Here is a 16,680-nt window from a genome sequence, read left to right as displayed (position 1 = left end):
AGCGGGGACTCAGCGATCTCTGCCCCAGTGGGTATTTGGATGCTGAGAGACAGTTCCCAGGTAACACGTGGGGCTTTTTATTTGGAAACTGCTCCTTTTATTATTATCTTTCCTCCCACTGCAAAAGGCAAAGAGAAAAGAGACAGGGAGAGGGAGAGCCGTTTGACAAGCTGAGAACTTTTATGGGGGAAAAAAATGAATAAGTGGGGAGAAAAAAAAGAAAAAGAATAAGTGGAGAGGGGTGAGGGAAGAATTAAAAGTACAAGTCACTTCGTGAAAAAGGGAAAACAAAGTCAAAAGGCTCAGGGCTGAGTCAGTGCGTTGCAGGGTTCGCGAGGGAGACTCGGTCCTTTGGAGATCCGTAATCCGGAGGGCTCTGCGTGTGTGCGTAAAGTTATCGACTGACTGCATTACATCCACTTATCCCCCATTAAGCAGCAGGCTTCAGTCTGATCCCAAACAGCAAGGAATTAGAGTAACTCTACCCCGTGTTTCTAGAAAGGTTTTCATCTCCAAGGAATCCAAAGTGCTTCAGCAGCCCTCCCGGGAATGCAGGACTGACATCCAGACGCTTCTGGGGTGGAGGCTGGCAGTGGGGCAGGCGGCTGGGAACAGTGGTGACGGGAGGGAAACGCTGGTACTTCTGCAAAAAGCTATAGGATCTCTCTTACGCAGGCAGAGTAGAAAAGGGTTGGCTTCCAAGGACATGGAATATAATTAGCCTCTCTCAGAACAAGTAGTGATTCCTCCCCTGCTAATCTTCTCCCAGTTCAGCCTCAAACAAATCATCTCTCCTCAACGCTCTGCTGCCTGTGTCTCCGCACACAAGAGCCAGACGGCTCTTAAAGTCTGGAAGGGACAAGCAGCTATAGGTCTTCCTATAGCTACAGAAATTTTTCAGTGGTTGAGCTGACTTAGAAAGTTTTCGTTCCTTTCTGCCCCCACTTCAGTTTTCCACCCCCTCAGCTGTACTGATGCAACTGCTTGTGGATCTGTGGGGAAATCAGACCATAGAAATGATCTATTTTTTTAAAAAAAAAAACAACCTTCTTTGTTTTTTTTAAGATGCATTCACTTGCATCACTTCAGCAGAACAGGTTCCTTGCAGCCCTCAGTCTCAGCAGCACAAAGTTCGGGGAAGAGGTGGGAAGAAGCTCCCAGGGGCGAGAAGGAAAGCGAAGGGGACCTCAGGGCCCCTCCACCAGCTCCTGCTACCCCAGGTGCTCTGCTACGGAGTCACCCGGGACGCATTGCCCTGGTGATCCCTGCAGCTCTGCCAAGCCAGCTCCATCCAGATGTCCCTGCAGCTGGCACGGGGTGGGACACACACACACACACACACACTTACGCTCTCTTGTTTCGAAGATGCTTTGCTTTGTGCCTCTGGCTTCTCTGCCGTGCCCCAGCTGACCTCCAGTATGGCAAAGCCGCTTTGTAACAAAGGCCACTGATGCTGCTGCTTCTCGTGGAGCTGAAGAACTGGGCAGCTCTAAAGCAAGGGGAAACTGCAGCTCACTCCTGGAGAAACAGAGGCAACTGAAAGTGCAGAATTTCCAGGTCACCCCAGACCGCTAGGGCAGAATTGGGGAAAAACCTTGAAGGAATAGATAAAATCAGAGTGTTTAACCCCTGCTGTGACAGCAGCTGTGGAGGTCCCAGCACCAGCTAGCTCCTCTCACAATACAGCTAGGAGGCTTCACTTCTGCTACAACATGTAGCATCAGTCCTCAACTACATTGCCCCTGTCCTGCACCGCTCCCCAAATCCTCCGGGTTTTGGGGATGATTATGTTTGTTGCCTTGAAAATAGCTGGTGTCCCAATGCCAACTAGTCAAACAGAGAGCTGTCAAACTTCCTTCTACACCCCTCTGCACCCTCCAGACAGTGCACCATGAGAGGCACCTTGTTTATGGGCTTGACACTGGGTATGACTTAACCAGCTTTGACAGGGGCGATCCTATTAATAGGAGGAACTTCTAATGCCTCTCATTCAATGTCATGTTTGGGAAAAAGCGGAAAGTGAAACAGAAATGACCCCTGAGTTTCTACCTTCAGTCATGAAAATTTCAACTGCTGACCTGGCCAGGATGGGCTGCATTGAGCCAGTTTCCTCAAGGTCACCCAGAAGTTCACATGACAGTCCAACTTCCCCTCTTTGAATGTCCATCCCATCTTGGTTTGGCACTTCTGATGCATTTCAGGTCTGGACCCCTTGCCTCCCAGAAATTCAACCCCAGCTCAGCTCATTCCATAAGGATGGGCACGTGAGGAGCTGAAGGAGAGGCGCTACTGTCATAGACTACCACTCAGGAGTTGCAAAAATGCTTTGCTAAACACCCCTGAACACAGGTCAAGCAGAAGAACATTCAACCAGCTACCTTTGTTTCCCCATACACACCAAAGACTTCAGCAGAGATCTGTGAATGAGTCTTTTTTTTTTTCCTGTGGGTTTTTCTAGCACCTCAAAGGATGGCTGGCCATCCAGTTGGCCACCCGCACTAGCCCTTTCAAAGGCCTACGGTCAACTCCTGCCTCACAGGGCAGTATCCAGAAGCTACCGAAGGTGCACTGCTCTGTGCTGAGCTGTGCCAGGAGACAGCACGTGTGTGTACGAGGCATCTTGATCTCCAGGCGGCTAGGATGAGTCAGAGACAGTCGCCTTTTTCCCTGCGGTGCAATTGTACCAGGCCCTGACAGCATCAGCTGGCTTTCATCACTGCTCCACATCAGAGCTGTCAGTCCTGAAGACAATGGAAGGTGTGTGGAGGGGGAGGAATTGAGCATCTCCGCGCTCCGTTGGCTTCCCAGAATGATGCCAAAGTGGCGAGCAAAGAGTTCTGATTAGCAGCCTGCTGCCGCAGGAGGATTAGTGAGGACGTCAGTGACTGTGGCAGCACTGAAATTAAAAAGCAATGCTTCCTGAGCTTCCGCTGCTACTGCTTTGTGGGGAAGAGCTTGACTGATGGCGACGAGAGCTCTGGTGGGCACTTAGCCACTGGAAGGTTCACCCATGCTCATTGGCCCATGGATGGAGAGCACCGGTCTTCAGATCTGCTGGCTCCAGTGGGGTCCGTAAAGGATTCAAGTCACCTCCTCAGTGCAAACTCATCTTCTCCTGCACATAACTTCTCAAACTCATGTGTTGCTGTGGCAGTGACAAAGAAGGAAAAGAGCCTTGAAAAGCAAGGTCCAGGAGCATTTAGTGAACAAACAGAAAACCTCAAGCGAACGAAAAGACCAAATCTTGCCAGCTGAGTTCTCTGCCAAGGAGGGGGGTGTCTGTGCCTCCTTCAGACACATCACGGAGTCTCCTGTCGCCCAGGCGTGCTGGGAAGATCACCCACGTGGATTTTCAAACCGCCCCTTGTGTGGGTTGTCCCGTGCCTCTCCCTCGCACTCGGGGGTAGCTTCCTGCAAACACCCACAGAATGATTCGTTCTCTCCCTGCACATTCCTGATGAGGCACCGATGGGAAGACTGACGGCAGCTAGGCAGCTGGTGGGCAATGCCCAGGGTCTACTTGCCAGTCAGCTCTGCCTCGTTTCATTTCTTCACAGCAGACTTGCACCTGCTTGTTGTCCCCACCTCGCACTTATGCTCTGAAGTCCCTCCAGCACAGAAATCAGCTTTTTATTCTATTTGTAAAGCACAGAACACAAGCACTTTGATGCCATCTAGATACTATATTTATCCTCCTAAAACCAGAGGTAAGGAAAGTGTTGTTGATTGTTTTCCAGATGCAGAATTCAGGTTCACGGCAGGGTAAGCGACTTGATGAAGGTCTTGGGAAATCTGTGAACACTGTCAGAACAGGGTTCATTTCTCCTGGATATCAAACCGATACTTGAAGCACAAGTCCATCCTTCCCTCTAGAAGGGACTTAGAACAAATCTGCTTCCCTAAAGTGCTGAGGCATTATGTAAAATAAATTGGCTTGGTCTGCGCAGGGCCAGGTACAATGGGCTTCTAAATTAAACCCTTCTAAATGGAAATGGTAAGACAGATGTGAGAGAAGATACCTACAGGCTGGAAAGCTTATTCAGAAATGAAAGTTGCTGAATGGGCCAGACACAGTAATTTTAGCAAGAATTGTGCGGTGTTGCTGCAAAACAGCGACAAAATGGCTGTTGTTTTAGTGAACCCCCTCAACCTGCTCTGCCCATGCTGCAGATGTACTCAAGCACGGTGTCACTATGTCGCCCCGAGCTGCTGCAGTGAAGTCGCCAGTTGTCCTAGGGCCCTGCACGGTCCCAGCCTATGACTTTCCATCCAGCCCCCACAGGTAAAAGGTGCTGTGATGGCTGAGTGGCATTTTGTCTCCACGGTATTCCTCTGGAAGTGACGCACGAGGGAAAGAACACATGCAGCATCAGGACAAAAGCTACAAAATAAGCAGAAAGAGAGGATGTTTAAAAATTAATCAGAGCTCGAGGTGCTGTCAAGTGTCTCCTCCTCCCTCTCCATGCAGACACGGAGCCATCACCAAAGATTAGAACTGATCGACTGACCAGGTCAGGGCAGAGAAGATGTGACAATAACGCAGTTCTCCAGTAATCGGCACAAAGTAAGAACAACCATAGTGCCCAGCACCCTGCGCAATGAACAGGTACCATTTATTCATCATGTGCTGTGCTGGGACCAGACAAGCACAGGACAGTCAGAATACAGGTTTGACTCCCTTGGATAGGACCACGCAAAGCCAAACCTGACCAGCTTTCAGAGCATGGCCTTAGACTCTCCTAGAAGACCATTTACAGATCTCTTCCACCAAACCATCCTCCTCTATAGCTCGTTCCTGTTCCCTTGTTATGAAAAGTTTGGTTGTCTTCTCCTTTTTCTGGCTGAGTCTTTCCACGGCAGTTAGCTGCCATGGTGATAGAAGTTACAGAAATTAGTAAGAAGAAGAGTCATAATTAACGATTGACTGACAGTCCCATCTGACCTGAGACAGTAGCTGAAAGCTGCCTCCCACTTCAATCTGCTTGCCACAAAACAGCCAGGAACATGCAGATTTGCTAGCCAAGGTGGTTTGGCTATTTGGCTACATTCCTACAGTGGCTGTCCTCAGCTGATTTGGTGCTCAGAGCATCGGTGAGGATGTGCCACCATTGCCCTCTTCTGGATTGTCAACCAGGTCTGCTCCAAAGCTTGGGAGATGTCACCGTCTAGTGATGGCAGCATGTGGTGACTCCAAGGAGACTGTTTCGCAGGTGACTGCTGGTACCTCATGAAGGTGCTTTGCACTATTTCATTCAAAGACCTTCAAGCTCTTCTGCGTTTCTCCTTCCAGCGTGGTGACTACATCGCAGCGCAGATTTACAGCAGATAGTGGATTCAAATGGATGGAGAAAGTAGACAAACTTTACTGCTAAATATATGGCTAATTCAAGATCTTTGTCAACGTGTACCACTGCTAGCTAGAAGGCTGGTGGTTTAAAACCTCCTAGAAACAGGAGGATTTCAGGCTCAAATTAAAAGAGATGTGTGGTTAAGCTGAGGAACTCCTTGCCACAGGAGGCAAAGACGTTGAGGCTAAAAACGTTTATGAACTTAAGGGGAGTCTGGAAAAGTTTGTGGAAGAGAAGTCCACTGAGGGTTACTAATTGCATAGAACTTTATACCATTTATATAAGCTATATTTCCAAATGAAATACATATTTACAGAAGAAAAGTCTTCCTAGTCCTTCCTAGGCACCCTCTTTGGGGCTATATATAAGACAGGGTACTGAATCAGCCCTTTGCTGACCCAGTATAAGCACACTTCTGTTATAATGAATATGGAAAAGCACACAGATCTAATCAGGGGTCAGGTCCTCAGCTTCTGCCTCAAGGTTTTATTCAGCTCGAGGCAGGCGGGGACTCAGTAATTGCTCAGCGACACACTTGGGGCCTGGCCCACCATCAAGCTCTTGAGATCTGGTGGTTTTGTACTGCACAAAATTATGCAGAAACTGCACACTGCTTTATATGGGGAAGAAAATTAGCTAGACTCGAGGAAGTACATTACTTACAGACCGAGCAAGGCAGTTTTTCACACTCAGCTGGAAAGTATTTCTCCACTTGTCTGTCTGCTGGAGTATGTGCAATGTGGTAACACGGAGGAGCACCAAACCTAACTGACACTGGAAATGATGGGGCTGTTGTCAGCACCCAAGGACTGAAAATAGGCAGAAAATAGGAAAATGGTGAGGAGTTTCAGCAGCTTGACCCAGCTTGGTAATGGATTTTAGAGTCAAGAGCAGGTTGATGACAGCTGTTCATCCCTTCCAGCACAATCCAGCCTTCCTCTCAGCTCCGTCTGTGTTCCTTACTGTTTGAGTAATGTACCATCTCCCAAAAAGAGAAAAAATGGGAGTGGGCATCTCCCCTTTCACCCAGCATGAGGGAAAGGAAAGATGGGGGGCATGGTGAGCCCCTGAGAGCACGGGAGAAGCAGAGAGAATCATGGGCAAGAGAGGCAGGGGATGCCTGGAGTGTCTGGCACATGGAAGGGGAATGGTGGATTCTGGAGGAATGGGGACTAGTGGGCATAGTGGGGACATAGCAGGAAGGCACGTATATACCTGAGCCAAGGATATAGAGGAAAGGATGGCACAAAGACCTCTTGGTTCAAGGGATGGATCAAAGGGATGTCGGGTGTCTCTGGCAGACTGGGACTACGCAGAAAAATAAGAATGGAAAGCAATCAGTCCCTTAAGAATGGAGTGCAGTCAGTCTCAGCATGAAACCTTAAGTCTGAACAGTGGGACAGAAGGGGCAAACCCACAGCTGAGGTATATCAACATCATCTCCAATGGGTCTCTGCCAAATGAAGACCCAGACACTGCACTGCAGAGGTCGAGCAAAGAACCTGCGAGATGGAGCTGCTCTCTGTCATTTTTCAAGGGTGATAAATGGGATACAGCACAAGTGGTGCACAACACACATTAAAGATCCTCTTTAGGATCTGGATGATAGAGTGCCTAGCAGATAGAACAGGGACTAAAAGTCAGGATTCCTGAGTCCTGTTTAAACTTTGGCACTTGAAAATTTACATCAGACAAAAGACACACCCTGTTCCAGTTCCCTGCTTTCCAGCAAGTGTAACAGTCGTTGCCTGCCCTAGGAAAACAGCATTCTCCATTCATGTTTGGGAGCTCCTGGAGAGCAGAAACTGTGCAAGTGCAAAGTGTTACCTCTTCAGCATCCTGCAAGAGCACACCAGAAACATTTAACCTCCCCTCAAATCCGGTGGCAGGTCACAGCGATTGGTGGGTCTCGCATGTGTGTGACTGTGAGTCACCCAGTATTACTGATCTTCATGCTAATCTATTGTTGTAAATGACTTGGAGCTGCCTACAGACAATCCTTCAGAATACAGAACAATGGAGAACCTGCACATCTGAAGAAAGCCTCCTCTGCATGGCAACTTATTGCCATCGTAACCAGCATAAACAAGAGCAATTAAGACAATTTCAGAGCATCACCTCCTCCCTCTGGGGTCTTAATGAGAGCACGCTCAGAAGGGGGCTGGAGCAGAAGCGAGCAAGGGCTGGGAGTTAACTTGTGTGGGGAAAGAAGGGTAGAAGGGGTTTAGATTCAGAGGATCACTTCCTTTCCACCCCATAGCATACCGCAAAGGGCAAGTCAGGGGGGAGATTCAATCAGCTCTGTGGCAGATAGAGAAGGCTCAGAGAAGTAGATCTTTTCTGCTGCTGAACCCTCACACCAGGTGTCAGGATCTTGCAGAAGTTTTTGCTGACATACCCAGGTAACTAGAAGCAGCTAGAATGGGTGGGAGCCACGGGCAGCTCTCAGAAGTATAGCAGAGTTCAGAGCCATAGCTCTTGGAAGAAACCAGGGTTGGACTGCACTGACGGCCTTTTAGAAGCAAGGTGTTAAGGAAGAAGCTCTTCCGAACATGATGATTATCTATTCCAGAAAATAAAGACAAGCTTCAACACGGTGCTGTTGGATTAGTGTACAGGTTGTTTGCGCGTGCTCCTTAACGCTTTGCTATATGCTAGTGATCTACAAGCATTCAGATGACTGAAAAGCTGTTTGTGGGTGGCTATGCAGTGAGGAGAGAAGGAAAATTAGGAAGCTCTCCTATGAGGAAACTGCCAGAAGATGAGAGCTTACGTATTAGAGAGACTGACCTGTATAAATACTCCAGGGAAGGAGGAGAGATGGCTCCTATCAGCTTGGTGATGACATCTCTTCTTTTGACAATCTGGTCCCTTGCAACGGAGAAGAAATGGATGGGGCTATAGAGCAGAGCTTTTGTTAAGGTTTTCATGTGATTTAATACTGCAGGAAATATATGATTTTCAGTTGACTCCTCAGATTTAAGGCAGAAGTCAGAAACTAGGTTCCTGCATTATCACAGTGTATAAATAGCCCTGATGGAAGCATAACAGGAGCTCGGTTAGGTTTTACCCAGTACAGCAAATGATATATCATGGGCTCAAATATTTTCATAAAAAAGCCATAGGATTTTATCCAGCTACTCTTGCAAGAAGCTCACTATCTTCTGTTTAATGTGTGCGAAATGACAGCTACCCATGCCTCAGGTGGATCATAAAACACCCTAGAGCCAAAATGGTTCTTTCCATTCTCTGCAAAGACAATCTTTTCCTTTTAACTTGAAATTTGCTATCACAGATTCGATTGTCTGCTTAAAAAAAAAGTAGAAGAAAAGTGGCACATTAACTTGCAGAGAGAAGAGAGGAGCTAAATCTGAGACCTCTTATCTGAATCTTCTCGATGCCTAAGTGCTGGATAATTGGAATTGCTATCTGAGCCATAAACGCTGTTTTGCTCAGATGTTGCTAACCTCATACAGTGTTCTCCTTTCTGCTTTTCTAGCACAGCAGAACCCTGGTTCTAGGATCTCAGAAGATACATCAAATTTGACCTTCAATGGAGAGATCCTACAGAAACTTCCTATAAGGCAGCAGGAGATCAGTGCTTTGCAAAATGAGAAACCCACTCTATGGAGTCAGGAGCTGTTCAGAAGCAAAGCGTCACTCAGCCAAGCCACGTGGACCAACTTTCCCTTTGCTGAGACTTTTGACAACCATAGTTCAAACCCTCCCAGCCAAAGGACTTCCTATGATCAGGTGGGTCTTTAGGAGGGATGTGTGAAATGGTCACGTTGTTGTTAATAGCAGTTCAGGAAACGGGGGCTATCTGCTGTGGTCCTGCTTGTCCTGTGCTGGTTCTGCGTGCGTCAGATTGGATGAGTGGGCAGAGCTGGAGTCCACCTGCAAGATCATATATGAGTGTATAAAGAGGAATAACCATTAGTAATTGCTGATATTCAAGACAAGACAGCTTTTCCCATGGATATCTTGTTTAGGTACTGCCTGGAGGGGAACTAGTGAGCACTCAGCAATTCTGAACATCAGCTTACATATTTAGGAACCTCATGTCAAATGCCTTCTAAAAAATGGGAAAAAGGCCATTTGGCAGAGAAAAATGGGGAGATGTGAACAGCTGAATCTGTTCTCTACCACTGACTCACCAAGGGACATGGAGCAAGTCACTTTATTTCTCCATGATTCAAACACTCCTTTGCAAAATGAGGCCAACAGAAAAGCAGGCACAGCATTTTCTGTAGCGCCCTGGTGTGTACCTGCTGATGTGTGTGTCTGGGTGGGCTGGGTTGCACAGGGGTGTTCAGCTCAGCAGAAAGGCCCGTAGAGAGACGTCAGTGTTTGTTAACCCATGCTTGATAATGTTCTGACATCTGGAAGGGCAGAGCAGAGTCATTATTGTTAGGATGATGACGACAGTTTCTCTTATTAAGAGGAAATTAAAAATAGGAAGTGGTTATAATTATCATTTTGGACACCATTCCAGTGGCATCATTCTCAACACGCTGTCGAGATTATAATGTAATAGCAAACTGAATGTCATCCTACAATTCCTTTTTTCACTGCAGCACAAGCGTGAGCCAACAAGATCCCTGCTATCTCCTTCCCTGACATCCAGCCGTGCTTTTCCCAACATGGCTAGCTCCCTCTTTCTGAGGTCCATTGTACCACTAACAAAGGCAGCCAAGTAGTATTGTTAACATCCAAATGATGGAAGGAGACACAGGAAAAAACCTCGGCATCTCTAGAGATGAAAACCATCAGCTTGCACCATTCCAGAGGGGAAGAGAAGAATTTTCCAGATAAAGATTTATCACCGTCCCCGTCACCTGCTCTAAGGCAAAGTGCTGTTGCCTGTTCCAAGCTCACTGGTTTTGCTCGCTGTTCCACGCAAGCAAGAGAGAGCCCACCTTTGGAAACTGCTAACCTTGTCCTGCATGGAAAACCAAACGAACGCACTTTGTTTGGAAAACGCTTGAGCTGGGATTCATAATAAGCCATCGTCGACGTGACAGACCTTGTTATTGACTTGGAGCCAAATCTTGAGGTCCTTGCCTGAAGGATCAGAAAGATTTGACCCCAGGACTGTTATTAGCCTTGACATCACCAGCTCCTGACATGGGATAGTTTTCCAGTGAACTTGCTTGAGAATGTTTAGAAATGTCAAGTGGCCGAGCCACGAGGACAGAAGAACGAGAAGGTGTCAAATTCGCCCAATTGAACGGGAGAATTTCAGTCCTCCCCCTTGCTCTTGTTGGCGATGGCAGCGCTGCTGACAACGGATGTCAGGGTTACACCGCGTTATCAGACCTCCTCTCAGCCCAGGCATCCCTTGTCAGCACAGTCCACGTGCGAGATCCCAGCTAAGCGAGAGCAATGGGATCCCTACGGAGGCTTGGAGACCCACAAGAGCAGGTTTTCAGCATTAGTTGTATTGTGATGGATGGACCTTGTACCAAACCTGTCTAAGCAGAGGACGGACACTGTGTGAGCTGGACAGAAGCCTACAAGTTCTGGTTTTGGTGTGGTAGCGTTTTGCCAAAAGAAACCTGGTGCCACATCATACTAACTGATAGCTTTGAGGGTGAGGAAGGAGAAAGGCAGAGAAGACTAAAGAAGCCAGATAGCTGCAGGTACTGATGCAGCATTCTTGAGGTGCAGCGATCCCCATACGTTTACTCTTACTTCACAGAGGCAAGAGTTCTGTGTTGGAACTAACTAGTGTGTTAGTTAAAACCTCTGACCAAACTCCTTCTCCATGCTGGGAACAGCTACTGTGTGCTCTCTGATACTTGCAGAACCACTCGGCTCACCATGGTTTAAACCAAACTTATCAATTGTTTCTGTTCTCCATTGTCTTCGCTGTTTTCAGTGCTGCCAACTTCCCTTGGGTACATCCACAGCCTGAATTATCCCGTAAATCTTGCTCCTGTGCTCATGGACTCAAGCCACCATTCTGCTTGTTGACATTAGTCAAGGTCTAACAAGATCTACCATTCATGCCTCCATAAAACTTATACCGTCAAAATGCCATTATTGGCATGAAACAACTCGCATTGTTTCATGCAGCTAAAATCAGTTCCACTAACAAAAATGATAATGGGTCAGAATCCGTATCGATCGTATATCCACCCATCTATCTTGCCAAAGATCTCTCCACAAATTCCGTAATTCTTTTGAGCACCACTTGTTAGTGTGCTGCAGGAACTCATCCAAAATGCTTTAAGATCCCTAAATTAATCATGGAGGATTCACCTTCCTTTCCATCAGGGAAAACAAAAGCTTGAAATTCAAGGGGAGGGCTGAAATCTACTCGGCTGATTGGCTGGAGGATGCCTTCTCGCCCACACGTCCTGCTCGGTAACATTTCCAAATATTTTTGGGCAAGCTGAAAACAATTGTGTTGGAGGGGCAGAGAGGGGCTGCTAATACCCTATCAGTTTCACATTCTTAGGAGAGTTCCCAGCCCACCGATCTGCCGTCCTATATCAGGCAATGAGGCCTTCAGCTGGAAACTTTACCCTGGCTCTACCTATTGTCCAATGTTTTCCTTCCTGCCAGATGATTGGAATCGCACCAGTTGTTAATTTTACACCTGCTGTTTGTGAATATCCCTGGGTGACCTTTCCGACAACAGCTAGCACAGGGGATTTCTCAGCGGAGAGATGCACGTACATGCACGCGGGAGCAGATAGAAAGGGAACAGGAAGGGGCCTCCCGATGAATGATGAGGGATTAAAATATCTCTTGCTGGGGCCATAGTGGGATATTGGACAGCAGGAATGATGAAGCGGATGTTTAAAACAGAGTGAAGTGTCGATCTAAGCACAGAGGGCAAAATAGTGTTATCAGATCCCTTCCTCTTTCCAGCTCTCTCCTTGTGCCCAGTTGGCTGAGCAATGCCATCCCCAGAGCTTCTTACGAAAGAAGAATGTCTCTCTGAGATGCTGAAGCCAAGGTGTGGAAAGTCAGAAAACTTTTTCATTTGGGAATCTGAAAGGAATATCTGCCCTACAGCCCCATTCATCTCTTCCTTACCTTGGTGTAGCTGACCTTCGTGCCATCTCTGGAAGGTATTAATCACCCCAAGAGGGATGTGTCAGTACAGCGAGAACAGGAAAAGCCATTGGCTTCGCAGTCCTGAATTCTAGCTGGTCTGAGGAAGTCACAGGTGCTCAGATATCACTGTGACCAGCTTTAATACTCAGATTAGGTTAAACAGATCTAGCCCACATTAGAACTGCTGCATTAAGTGCACTCCGGTTATTAAAAATGATTTATGGGGCTAGAGATGGATCAGAGGAGAAACTGGCCATGGGCTGTAGCCAGGTCACCTCGACATTTCTTACGGCAAGCTGGTACTTGGCTGTAGAAAGTGGAGCTAGTATACATGTAAGAGCAGGAGATGGCACATTTCCCTCTGAGGGAATATTGAATATTGGATAAATATCTCAACACAGTGGTGGTTGTCTGCTGAGTGGTAGCAGATGTTCGGAGACAGGCGAGCCTGACCCTTGCGGAGGAGAAATCACTGATGTGGATATCAACATGATTTTGTTCGAACGCTGCTCAGTCACAGGCCTCCATCCTTCCTGGTACAGCAGTGATCAGTGTGCCAAGCAATTCCTCTTCCAGCAATCTCAATATACCTTACACACCTTTCACAGAGGGAACAGCTCTGGCTCAAGAACTGATTCTATTCAAAGATGATGGGGCAAAGCTCCTCTGCCCTCTAACCTGCCCAAGCTCAACTCGAATGGAAAAAGCCTTCTCAGACCTGAACTCCAGGTCCAAAGCAAACTGGAAGAGCCTGGGGCAGCAACCCTCAACTCTTCTAACTTGTCACTGCAACAGGATGAGGGGAACCCATGCTGTTCTAGATGCCATCTTGCAAGTGAAGCTCTCACTGCATCTAAGCTAATGGTCAGCCCCACCATATATTGTGCAAAATGGGAACTCTGAGAGTCGGCCACCTCCCAAACTGAAGAACAACATTCTGACAATCTAAACTTCCACTGTAGTTTTTACCCCAGAACACACTGCTCACATCTTCTTCTGACCAAGTGTGCAAGCCAGAACCATTTCTGCAGAAAGATGGTCTAAAAGCACCAGTCAAATGATCTCAACAGGCATGTGACATGCCTCTCGGAAGAAAGGATGTCTCTGACTAATCATTTTGCTATGGTCTTCTTGTGATTCCTTCTTCTGAGACTTTCAGGCCAGGAAGCCACCACTTGCTAAATACTTTTGGCTAGAAACTTACTCAAATGCATAGACAGCTGCAAACAGCGTGATGCACCACAGGCAGCATTGGAAGGGAGTCTCTGTGTCACATATCTCCAAACCCCTGGAAACCAGTGGAACAATAGTTGTTATCCCCCAAAAATGATCCCTCAGCTAAGTGAAACCCATCTTTGAAGATCAGAGACAGCAGAAGAGCTTCTCTCTGCAGCCTCACTGACACGCTAACCGCCATCTGCATCTCTGGATTCAGTTCTGTCCTTGGCCAACTCCGTTTAGAAAAGGTTTTGTTTTTCTTGGGCTGGTTTTGTTTACAGCCGCTTGACCGAGGCAGAGAGTTCACCAGCAGCTGAATGCAACCCAGGCTCTCCCAAGTGTAAGTTCCCCAGTAAAACATCTGGTTACAAGGCAAGGTCAAACGGGTCTGAAATGGGAGAGGGCCACAGGTTCGCTCCACAGAGATGCAGCCAGCTGGGAAAAGAACAGGCTTTTCTGGGCATGTTTGAGCATTTGGCTGGGAAAAGGAAAAAGAAAAAGAGAGAAAGAAACAGATACTGCAAAAAAGCCAGGGATCAAGAGGCTGGTTCTTTTATTGGTTAAAAACCTGGACCACCCTAGTTGCCACATGAATTACCGAGTCTTATTTAGCAGGAATTCTAGTTGTTCCCAAACAGACAGAAGGTCTCTTCAAGTCCCTCAAGTCCCTCATTTATACATATTTACCGGTGTATAGATATGAATTTCTCTATTCCCCGCTATCCTGGAATTACCTCAGATACACATCTCAGGCAGAAGACCTTCTTCCCACTCTGTTCTTTCTATTATTGACCTCTCACAATTGCACTAAAGCTGGAAGGATAAAGACAAACCTGACCAGCAGCACACTGCAAACCTTGATCCCATCATTTCCTTAGGACAAGGACCATGCCGTGCTCAGTGTTTGCGCAGCACTTAGCACCACTGATGCCCAAGTCAATGTCGACACAAACAACAGCATTGCTCGTGAACGGCGGCGCGAGAGCTGCTGAGAACCAAAGACACCATTCAGGAAGCCTAAAGAATGAATCCTCCCACGCAGCCTCAGGGAATGTTAGCAGCAATATAACATTTAGGATTTCTTGGTTTTTAAAAAAAGCCTCATTCCTCAGAACAAGAATCGGGAAAACCTCCATGTGAACTGAATGACCAAGCAAGCACACAGAACACTTACCGAGAGGGAAAGCTTATCATGGAGACACAGCAGGAACTGTTTGATGAACTGGGATTGATTCATGGACTATCGAAACATAGTGGAAAAGACTAAATTCACATTATGGTGTTTCTACGGCATAAGCTGACCAGCCATAGTAACACCAATCCTTAGTACATTATTTTCAGAGAGAAACGAGTGAAGAATAATTGTCTGAGCATGGGATCAAGCACTGTTTCTGAGATCTGATGCTTCCTCCTTTAGGGACCTTCACTAAACCTCTCAACCTTCTTGTGCTTGAGCATCCTTCCCTAAAAGGATAAGGACAATAACAGTCCCTCACCTACTTCACTGGGTAATGAATGATTCAAATAGCTCTCATCGACCTCTTCAAGTCCTATACACAATATCCGATGTGTCATGCAGCAGTCTGCATCAGCCAGAAAGCTATCGTCTCTTAACGGGACTGAGTTTCAAGGGTGATGGACAGGGCAAAGCCTGTGGCAGGACCTGGCCTCTGAAACTTTTTCCTCTGGCACCAATGTCCGAGCTGGAACTGGTTTGCAGAAGGATCCACTTTCCAGTGGAGGGAAGTACGGAGGGAGGGGGTGACAGTTGCGCTGAGTGTGTGACTGTCGTTGCACCGGGTCATGCTGGAATCCGGACGTCAGGGGCAGAAGCATCTTTTGAGGCACAGCACATCAGCTGCTGCCTTCATGCACCAGAAATAAAGGACTCCAAATCCGAACCTGGAAGCCAACCAAAATACCAGAAGATCGTCATGGTTCGCGTGTGCATAATCTGATGCCTAATTTGCATGCATCACTTGTGTATCTTAATCCCAGCTTTCCAGAGGATGCTGTCCCATCCCTGATCCCATCAGCAGATGGACTACATCTGGCCAAACAAAAGCCACGGTTTCACCCTCCTCGGGTTTTTCCCACCAAACTGCTGGAGGCAGCTGTTACCCAGGCCCCTGCCTTATGAAGCCTTTGGTCTGAATGCGGAGATTTTCTTTCCCAAGCTCGTTACCATTTCAGTCACCCTTCAGGGTGCCTGGACACGAGCAAGCTCTGATCTGGAGTCACTGTGCTCCAACGAACACAATCAGCTCTTCCGAGCAAACAGTACTGGCTGTGTCACTGGCTTGGAGCACAGATCCTGTGCAAAAACCCACACAGACCAGCCGGTAATTCATAACGGTCTATGGAGGGCACATCTGGACTGGGACTTTACTCAGATGTGTTTGGGAGTGCAAATGCAGGACATTGCTTACTTGAACAAAATCTCACCTTCAAAAACTTCTTTGCAAAAAGCCAACCATGTGACTTTGCAATTTTCTGCATCCCTCATCCTGTAGGTAGGATCCAATGAAAAGAGATGTTTGCTTTGACCCTCTGGTACCTGCAAATAGTATTGGAGGGGTAAATCAGAACCTGGTCCCATGCTTTACCCAGAGAGTCTGGGGGACAATCCAAGACATATTCCATCTCCTAAATAACAAGCAATAACAAGAACACAGAGAATCACAGCTTTACTCCTGAATTAGTGCCTCCCAAAGCTGAGCCAGTGGCAATAGCAAAAGGTGTATTTGCAAGCCCAAAGACCTAGGTTTACTAGGAGAAACTGAATAGTTTAAAGGGTAGGTAAATCCAAGTTCTAGAAGGGATTCCACATGTTGGAATCCCTTCTAGAAACTGGGCTTGAGAAGCAACATAGTAAAATGTTGATTCATCCTCAACCCTTTCTCTTCTATCTTTTCTGTCACAATGGGGAAAAGTCCCTCTGGAAAATCTCATCTTGTATCTTTCAGTCATGATAAAATAACCTTCCAGTTGCCTACCCCGAACCTACTGTGAGTGCAATAATAGCAACGTAAAGGGTCAAATTGTT

The sequence above is a fragment of the Tauraco erythrolophus genome, chromosome 17, assembly GCF_009769465.1.
Source record: "Tauraco erythrolophus isolate bTauEry1 chromosome 17, bTauEry1.pri, whole genome shotgun sequence".
In the NCBI taxonomy this organism is placed as follows: domain Eukaryota; kingdom Metazoa; phylum Chordata; class Aves; order Musophagiformes; family Musophagidae; genus Tauraco; species Tauraco erythrolophus.
Note: the sequence above shows the minus strand (reverse complement) of the source record.